Consider the following 9,656-nt stretch of genomic DNA (forward strand, 5'->3'; position numbering starts at 1 on the left):
TGGGCAACTGCTTGTCATAGCATCTGAAATTGGCACACCAAGGAAATTCATGAGGAAACCTTTGTTAGGCCTCTTTGTCCCTTAACACACATCTCAAACTTGATGTAGGAGTATAAAAAATCGCGGAATGTTTCGAGGATTATCATGAACCACCCTTAAAGTTTGAACTTTATTCGTTGGGAGCCCCCTCAGGAAGGATGGGTCAAGCTTAACTCTGGTGGAGTTAGAGAAATAGCAAGTAATGTGAGTTATAGGGGTTTAATTAGAGGAAATACAAGGGAATGGTTAGGTCATTTTGCAAAGAGAATGGGTATTTGTAGTTCCTACATAGCAGAATTATAGGGAGTTTTTGAATGAGTGCGGCTTACACTTAATTTGGGGTTCAAATCTATTGAGATTGGTGTGGATTCTCTCCAAGTAGTCGAGGATATTAATGCAAAGGATGCACACAATAATACGGGGAGAAACTTGATTTCTAAAATCATGTTTTATATGGAGCAGGAAGTCAAAATCATAGTTAGGCATTCTTACCGCGAAGCCAACTTATGTGAAGATGCTCTTGCGAAGAGTGGTTTAAGCCAACCTGAAGGCATGCGTACTTTTGATGTTTGCCCATCTTTTATGAATCACTTGTTGGAAAGTGATTTGTTAGGCTTGTCTATTTCCCATTTGACTTTGGTGTAATTTGTTTTGTTTGCTGAGCTTCGGCCCTCCTTTTAATAAATAAAAAACTGACGAAAAGATGAACTGAAGAAAACCAACATAATCATCTATATAGGAATGTTACATCTGGACATTTTTTACGCATATGGTGATGCAACCGCAAGTACACGGCTGTCGCAAAGTAATAAAATAGATATTGAACCACATGGACAAATGGCTTAAGTATTGAATCCCTATTTAATCGGTGTATATTTAGAGAAATCAAATGAGAGTCTTTAGTAGACAACTTGAATGAAAAAGCAATTAAATAGAAATTGAAGAAAAATCACTTAAGTACCAAATTAGGGCAAACATGACCCGAGGGTTACAGTTCATGTTTCTAACACAATCATATGATTCTTGTCACATCTATTGCGATTTTTTTGCATAAATTATAGAAAATAGATAAAATTGGGCCCTATCTACTTACGTCAATGCATTGCCCCTATCATCAGCGAATAATTTGTCGACTTTCGCATCATTTGGATTATTATTTTATGAGTCATTAATTTTGCCTAGCTATATGTTTTCTTAAATTCTTCAGTCGGATTTTGCATCGCTCGAATCAGATTGTTTAAAAATTTGTGCTCCGATATCGACACATATCCTTTCAGACCACAATCAATACCTGAGAACCACTTACTTTAGTAACAAATTTGGAATGCATGCACTTAGATTATAAAATAAGTTTAATTAAAATTCTCACAAGCAATAGTAACAGATCATATGGTAGGTCATGAAACAATCCACATAACCCCTAGTCCCTATGAAACTACTCACTCGTGGTGAGGGTGAAAACAACCACAGAGATATTCATCTTTAAACTCATATCAACCAAACAAAAAAGGTGAACAATATAAGAGAATGAATAGAAAACCTGAATTGAATTATAAACTTGTTCTACAAATCGCTCCCTTAGAGACTTGAGTTATAAAGATAATGGAAAAATATAAACTTTAGAATCTAAAATTAAAAATAGAAAACTTGGTTGCCCTAAACCCATAATAGGCTATGAGTTTTATAGGGGGAAACAAAAGTGTCAAATATCCCTGGTTCAATGTAAAAAGATCATATTTGATTCATATTCAATCAAGCCTAAGAGCCACAGTTAAGAGGAGATAATCTCGTTTAATGAAACAAAATAAAATTGGAGTTTTCTCTCGCCTCCCTACTACAGTATGTAATAACTGTTATGGGTGGTCGTAGCAGGCCACTGCCTTTTTGCCTTGCAAAGCTTCAAAAGATAGAGTTTAGGTTCCATGCTGCTACGGTTCGTAGCAACTGCTACAGGTACTCGTAATAGCTGTTACAGGTGCTCCTAGCAGCCCTCTTACTTTGTCTCAGAAAAGTTGTCAAATTTATTGATTTCGCTTTGTTTCTCTTGCCTTTGGTCCCTCTTTGCTTAGATGCTCATTAGACCCTGAAATTCATAATAAAACATGAACCAACGCATAAAACATGACAAATGAAAGGAAATAGAATAAAATGCAGTAAATTACTAAAGGAAACTACTAGAAATAATTATGCAAATACCACTTATCAAACTCCCTCAAACTTAGATTATTGTTTGCCCTAAAGCAATAAAGCTTACATTCATGAGTTTTCGAATCAAGCGATCATATCATGATAAAGCATACAGAAACATGATCAATGGTACTCATACGTCAGTCTTTGTTCTGATCGGCTAGGTCTAGTTCTCTTGGTAATCATTCGTTAAGGAAGGTAATTCAAGAACACTAATTGCGGTAAAACCACGAACCTAAGTCTCCCTTTCAGACATCACTCCAACTTTGCTTTGGGCTTAAGTATCTTTTTTGAATTTCTTCCCCTTTCATTCAGACAATCATATTAAAGCATTTGCAATTATTTATTACCTCACATGCACAAGATCAATCGAGATTTTTTTTCTAGACACCTTTTTATTTATTTTTTTATTTTTCGATGATTTTACGCACTTTGGTGTATATTGGTCCACTTTGGGACACGACATTTTATAATCAATCGTCGTTAGGCTAAATAATCGGGTAAGAGTTGCCCAACTTAGAAGGTCTAGTTATCTTTATTGACTTTTCATCATTTTGGTGCCCAAATTATCTATTTCTCAACCAATTATACATACATGCAAGTCTTTTAATTATGTCAGACCGTCAATATAAACTAATTAGGAAATACTTCTCAGAGTCGAGTACTATCTACATATTGGACTCGCATCCTTACATCGGGGGACTTAGGGTGTTTGGGTCATACCTAAGTTTTCAATATTTCCCAATGTCCGTAGTCATAGCCTTTCTTTCCTCAAACTCTATATACTTTCTCATCTTCCCTACAACCCAAGCTTGTCATAAAAATATGGCATAGTCTTAGTATCAAGAAATAGTATGAGAATATGGTCTTAATGCATCAATCAAACTAGAAAATTATTAAAAACTAGGAAGAAACAAAAGCATACAATTTTAAGAAATAAAAATGACATAAAAACAAATAGATACCCAAAAAAAAAACTTGAACCAAACATTATCCTCAATGTTTAAGCTCAAGAAAGAGGGAGCAGAACTCACAATAACTTATTCTGGAGGAAGGAACCGCAACATAAGTTGTTGCGTCATAACTTAGACATCATCCAAGACCACTCATTGCCTATTTTTCTCCATTCTCATCCCTTGGATCTCCGATTGAACCCAATCCCACCTATTGTAATAAGAATTCAAAGTGTCTGCTTCGTGTTAGGTGGAACGTGAAGGTGAAGGGACAACATCCTCCTCCATAGCAGTACCTACATGATGGTTAGAATTTTTGGGTTCAATCTCACTCTCGAATGTGGTATCCGGAGAGGGTGCCCCCGCTTGATAAATCCAATTACTCAAAATGTCAATTCTTTCCTTCTTTGGATTGGGCAAGTCAAGAACGAAGTTGTTTCTTACCATCATCGTAAAAGTGTTCACATATATATAAATCATTCCTTGGTGAACAAGGGATTCCATGTAAATCTTATTATTTCCTTCAACAACAACATCCTCGATCAAGTTAAATTCAAAACCAAGGTATTCAGCGATTTGGGTAATCATACCCCCTACCAAAATGTCTCCAGTAGCCGTATGAGATACCTTGCCCAAATGATTCGCCGCAAAGGCGATGGCATTAACAACTCCATTATTTGTCATGTAATGCATAAAAAATAACTTTATTTGAGTAGCAACTTCGATATTATCACCCCTTCTGAATAAGGTGTGGGTAAATGCCTTTTGCGCGTATCGAAAGCATGGGTTTTGAATTAGGGATACATTGGCCATGTGACGGTGTAGTAGGAATCACCGAAAATAGCACACCAAAAGCTAGTGGCATCAAACTCTTTTGGCACATCACTCGGTCCATGGATGGGAAATTGGAGGATGTGCCTTAATTCTTCTACATTAAGCTCATGATTTTGATTAAACAACCAGAATTTGAGAGTACCGTAATAGTACCTCATTCCATCTATATACTTCATTTGCAACTTGAAATATAAGGCACTAAGGAACTTAAGAGTAATTTTCTCAAATGTAGGGGATTATTTTTGCATGAATTCTAGCAACCATGTCGAATGGAACATCTTATCTAGTTCCACTTTCAAACCAAAAGTAGTAAGGGTGGTTTCATAAACATACATCGACGGAGTGATCCTCCGCTTGATGAGCGTTGAGTACATTTGTGCTTGTGAGTAATCCTCGAAGATAATATTATAAGGATTTAACAAAAGAGTGTTTCCCCTATTTCAAGGTCTTGAGGACTCTACCACTAGCTTTCCTTTATCGGCTCTTTTCGGTGCCATTGATGAATGAAACTTTTTGAGAAAATTTGGAGTGATGAGTTTTCTTTATTTGTTCCCGGAAGTATGCTTGGGATGGTTAATGGGTAAGGTTTTGCAAAGATGGTATGATGGTTATGGTTAATAAAAGGCTAAAGGTGGAAGCTTTGTAATGGAGGTTTGGATAAAAATTTGGGAGAATAATGAAGATGAATGAGAGATTTGGAAAGAGAAAAGGTGAGGTAATGACGGGTTAAAGTTCAGATTTGGGGTATTTAAAAGGAATTAAATGTATGATGATTGGTGTATTAAGAGGTGTGTGTGGGGTCCCAAGGAGATTTGAAATTGGAAAAGATTTGAAAATTTGAATCTCCCTCTGCATGCCCTGATACAGCCCGTAGCGCGTGTTACGGATGCCCGTAGTAGGGCGATGCTTCCCAAGGTTAATGTGGGTTGGATTTAGGGTTTGGATGGTGGGCCTGCTACGACTCTTAGAAATGGATACATGTGCCCGTAACATGCAACTGGCTTTCTATGGAATTTTTGTGGTTTCTTAGGCTTTTGGGATTTTCTTCCGGGCAATTCCTCGATTAGTTTTTCTCAATTTTTTTCACCAATTTAGAAATTATACGGCTTCATTATATGAGCTTTTAATTTACTAAAAAGAAACAAAGAAAAGGAAACAAATTAGTGCGAAAAATCGTGGGTTGCCTCCCACGAAGCGCTTTGTTTAAGATCGTTGAGCTTGACCGGCGATGAGTGCAAGAACTCATGGTGGCTCTTTCAAAAATGATTCCTCAACCTCACTCTCCATAGTATTATCTGTCCATGCCCATTTATCAAGTCATCTCTCATATCCACTATTTTTATTATTCTTCTTTCTATGGGGTGATTCATACTTTTGAACATGTGAGGGCGGTTCAGGTTCTATCCTAAGTATCAACTTTTCGGGTTTTAATTTAATCCTTTTATTCCCCACCTCAAAGTTGAACATTCCCATCTTAACATTAATAATTTTTCCAATTTCATGGTCCTCTAATATTCTATATTTAGACAGGACCTCGGTTAATGGTGCATTGGTAAGGATCTTTTCCACTATCTCCACATACCTATTGGATTGGGTACCTACCTTAGCTTCCAAAAATATATACGGAAAAGGATTTGGTGGCTTGTAGGGAGTAGGAGCAACATAATGCGTTTCCTTCTCTACCTCTTTGACTACTTCCTTTTCGGATGGTGTCGATAGGTTTTTCTCACTCTCTACATTTTTCTCACTAGAACTCCTATCAACCTTTTTATCATTATCCCTATGAATTTCAACTTGTTTTTCACTTTTGGTTGTTACAACATTCACGTCCCATGGGGTTTTGCTCAGGTTGCCCCATAAATATTTCGGGATGGACAAAAGAATCAGCTTATTATTATACTACTTGGGAGATTTGAGTCTCCAACATTTTGGTATGGGTGATAACGTTGTCAATCTTAGTGTTCAACTACCTAATTGCCTCATTGGTGAGGAGGTTTGATTTCTAAACTTTTCATTCAGGAGACTTTGTGTTATTGCAAAACTCTCCATCATAGATTCCAGGTTAGAGTGAGTTTGTGTCTCAATAAAATTCTCCATTAACATTTCAAGGTTGGATTGCTGTAAATTTTGTGGTTCCTCAAAATAATGGGATTGGTTATCATAGTAAATATTTTGGTGAGCCATCCACCCTGGATTATAGGTATTGGGATAAAAGTCTTTAGGGTTATTGTTCACATAATTGAACATATTTTAGACAGACCTCGTGCATACCACAAAAGAAACAACATAAAAGAAAAAGTTGTCATAATCTCTACGATAGTAGATTAGAATAATCAAAACGAGTTCCTCGCATACAAAGGCAGCGAGAACCACGACAAACAAACACAACAAAAAAAAGCAGAAAAATAAACTCAAGTCTATACGATGATCAAATAGAAATTCTATATCAAATGCAATTAGTCCCCGATAAAGGCGCCAAAAACTTAATGCATACGCAAGTGCACGGCTATCGTGAAGTAATAAAATAGATATCAAACCATAAGGACCAATGGTTTAAGTATTGAATCCTTATCCAACCGGTGTGTATCTAGAGAAATCAAAGGGAGATTCTTTAGTAAATAACTTGAATGAAAAAGTAATTAAATAGAAATAGCAGAAAAAATCACTTAAGTACCAAATTAGGGTAAACAAGACTCTGGGTTACAGTTCATGTTTCTAACACAATCATATGATCATTTTCACATCTATTGCGAGATTTTTGCATAAATGATAGAAAATAGATAAAATTGGGCACTACCTGCTTTCTCAGCGCATCGCCCATATCATCGACGAATAATTTGTCGCCTTTCGCATAGTCCAGATTTTTATTCGATGAGTCATTACTTTTGCCTAGTTATAAGTTTTCTCAATTTCGTCTGTCGGCTTTCGTATCGTCCGGATTAGGTTGTTAAACTTCAGTTATTCCTCTAACAAATACTAAATTATTGCATAATCATTTTGTTTATTTTCCTACTAACCTATTTATTGAAAAATAAAGTGTTTAGCAAAAAAAGGGGTATGAAAACTAAAAGGAGGAGGTGATAAAAGCATAACTCAGGCCCTAAGCCATTTAAAGACCAAGCAGACCAATGAAGCTGAAAACTCACCTATTAATCGATTAAACTTAAAGGGTTAATCAATTAGGCGTTTAGAAATTCAAATTTTGCGCCTTTTAATCGATTAAACATATAATTTTAATTGATTAAATCTTTAAAAGATGCACACCACCTCCATCAATCAATCAAATTGATTGTTATCATTGCATCAATTAGCTAAAATCATTTTAATCGATTAAAACAAAATTATAAATAAGTAATCGTGTTTTTTTTCTTTGCATCCATGTCATACTCTCTTATTGATATCATTTTTTACTTTATTTCCTTCTTGTGTTACTCTTGTTATTATCATCATCACTAACGGCACCAAAAAGACTATGCACCTCCGCAAGTTCATTTGCTCCAATCTAAATGTGCGATGATTTTTCGTCCTTATAACAAGAGAAAAAGCTCTATCAACATTTTGCTGACAAACATCTCATCCCAACATATTATATGAATGAGAGTGTTTATGGAAAGTTTGAGTTTTTCAACGTCTTCGTCCAAGGTGATCTCAAGAATCTCTTCTACAATAAATCATAAGAGATGTTCCCAAAGCTGGTGTAGATGTTTCCCACTCATATCAACTATGAAGAAGAGGTTATTAAGACAGAAGATATAAGCATGAAATTTCTCTTTCTTTGGAAAAAATATTATTATTTGTTATATACCCTGCTCCAACTCGGTATACTCTTATGAGATTCCCAAATCAATTCATGATTTTGATTATCTCTATACTTCTAAATCATTTATGATTGTTACAACCTTCGGTCACAAATTTCAACTCATTTGTGAAAAATGTGACTCCTAATGTTGTCTTATCCACTATGTCACAGCCAATATTCTCATCCCAAGGAAACTCAATCTTGGGCAAGTGTCAAAAATCAACGTGGTAATGATATTGCTACTAACCAATAAAGATAAAACAAAATAGTCTAGTGGGGTAATCTACCACATGATCAAAATACGAAGGAAGGGAAGTGCATGGTCACCGATGGTTATCGGATTATGAAGATTCTAATGCTCGTTGGATTTAATTTAGAGATGGACGAGTCAATTGAGAATTCAATCAAAATAGGAAAACACAACCTAACTAGATGTAAATTGAAGACAAAAAAATGGGTCTTGATGCATAAAGCCTCCAAAGCTACTAAGAAAAGTTCTCACCATCACCAAACATTGACTCTTCACAAGTAAGACCATCAAATCAAAAACATTTCGACTATGATATTTCTCGGAATCGTCCTAAAAAAACTCTATTCAACACCATTATAACACCCCTAAGTTTTTTTATTATTGCTTTGTTAAGAATCTTTAGTTATTTTTTTAATATCAAATGATTAAACAATTTATTTTTATTGATTTATTTTGTGGTTTTGAAATGAGAATCTTCTAATTGTCTGGTCTTAGATTCAAAAATTATAATATGTTTAATTTTTTTATTTAATTGAGAAACTAGTTTATTATTAATATTTATTATAAGAGTGGGTTAATAATAATAATAATAATAATAATAATAATAGTAATAATAATAATAATAAATGATAATAATAATAATAATAATAATAATAATAATAGTAATAATAATAATAAATAATAATAATAATAATAATAATAATTGTAGTAATAGTGGTAATATATAATATACTAGTAGTGAGTTATTGGTGTAAAATAAATAAAATCAAAGAAACAATTAAACAAATTAAATATAAGAAGGAAAAGTAACTTGTGTGTAGTTGTTGTAGTAATTATGAGAGCCATTGGTAGTAAGGGTCTATGAAAAAGAAATCAGTACGTGGGCTTTTGAGAGAAGAAAACCAATTCTCACATTTTGTTCCACTATTTTCTCCTCTATTCACTCAACTCTTACATCTTTTAATTTAATTTACATAGTAATCAACCTAACTCACGTGAAAAAGAGGATTCATACCTTTCTTTAGTTCACAGGAGGGTAAATTATTTCTGAACAAAAACAATCTCACGAAAATATTTTATAGATTTTTTTATAAAAATAACTCAGTTTTTCAAAATAAATCTCAAAATAACTCTATTTTCAAAAAAAATCTCAAATTACCCTATTTTTAGGAAGAGACGTCAATCCAATTGGTGTCTCCTCTTAAATTTAGAGTGCATGCGCCAATTGGATTGGCTAGGGCACATGGTGCAGCCAATTCAATTGCCGCCCATGTGTAATTTTTCAAAGGAGACGTCAATTGGATTAGCATTCTACAAATCTATTATTCAAATTGATGGAACATGATTATACAGCAAATACGAGGGTACTTTGCTTATGACGGTTGCACAAGACGCCAACAACAATGTATTTCTCATTGCCTTTGCTCTGGTTGAAGGTGAAATTGTTGGTGGTTGGGGTTTCTTTCTTCGACATCTCATAACATATGTGGCTCCACAAGCCAATCTATGTTTGATTTCTGATAGACATGCTGTCATTGAGAGTGCCTATAATAACCATGACAACGGATGACATGATTATCCTTCTACCCGTGTC

The sequence above is a fragment of the Lathyrus oleraceus genome, chromosome 1, assembly GCF_024323335.1.
Source record: "Lathyrus oleraceus cultivar Zhongwan6 chromosome 1, CAAS_Psat_ZW6_1.0, whole genome shotgun sequence".
Classification (NCBI taxonomy): Eukaryota; Viridiplantae; Streptophyta; class Magnoliopsida; order Fabales; family Fabaceae; genus Lathyrus; species Lathyrus oleraceus.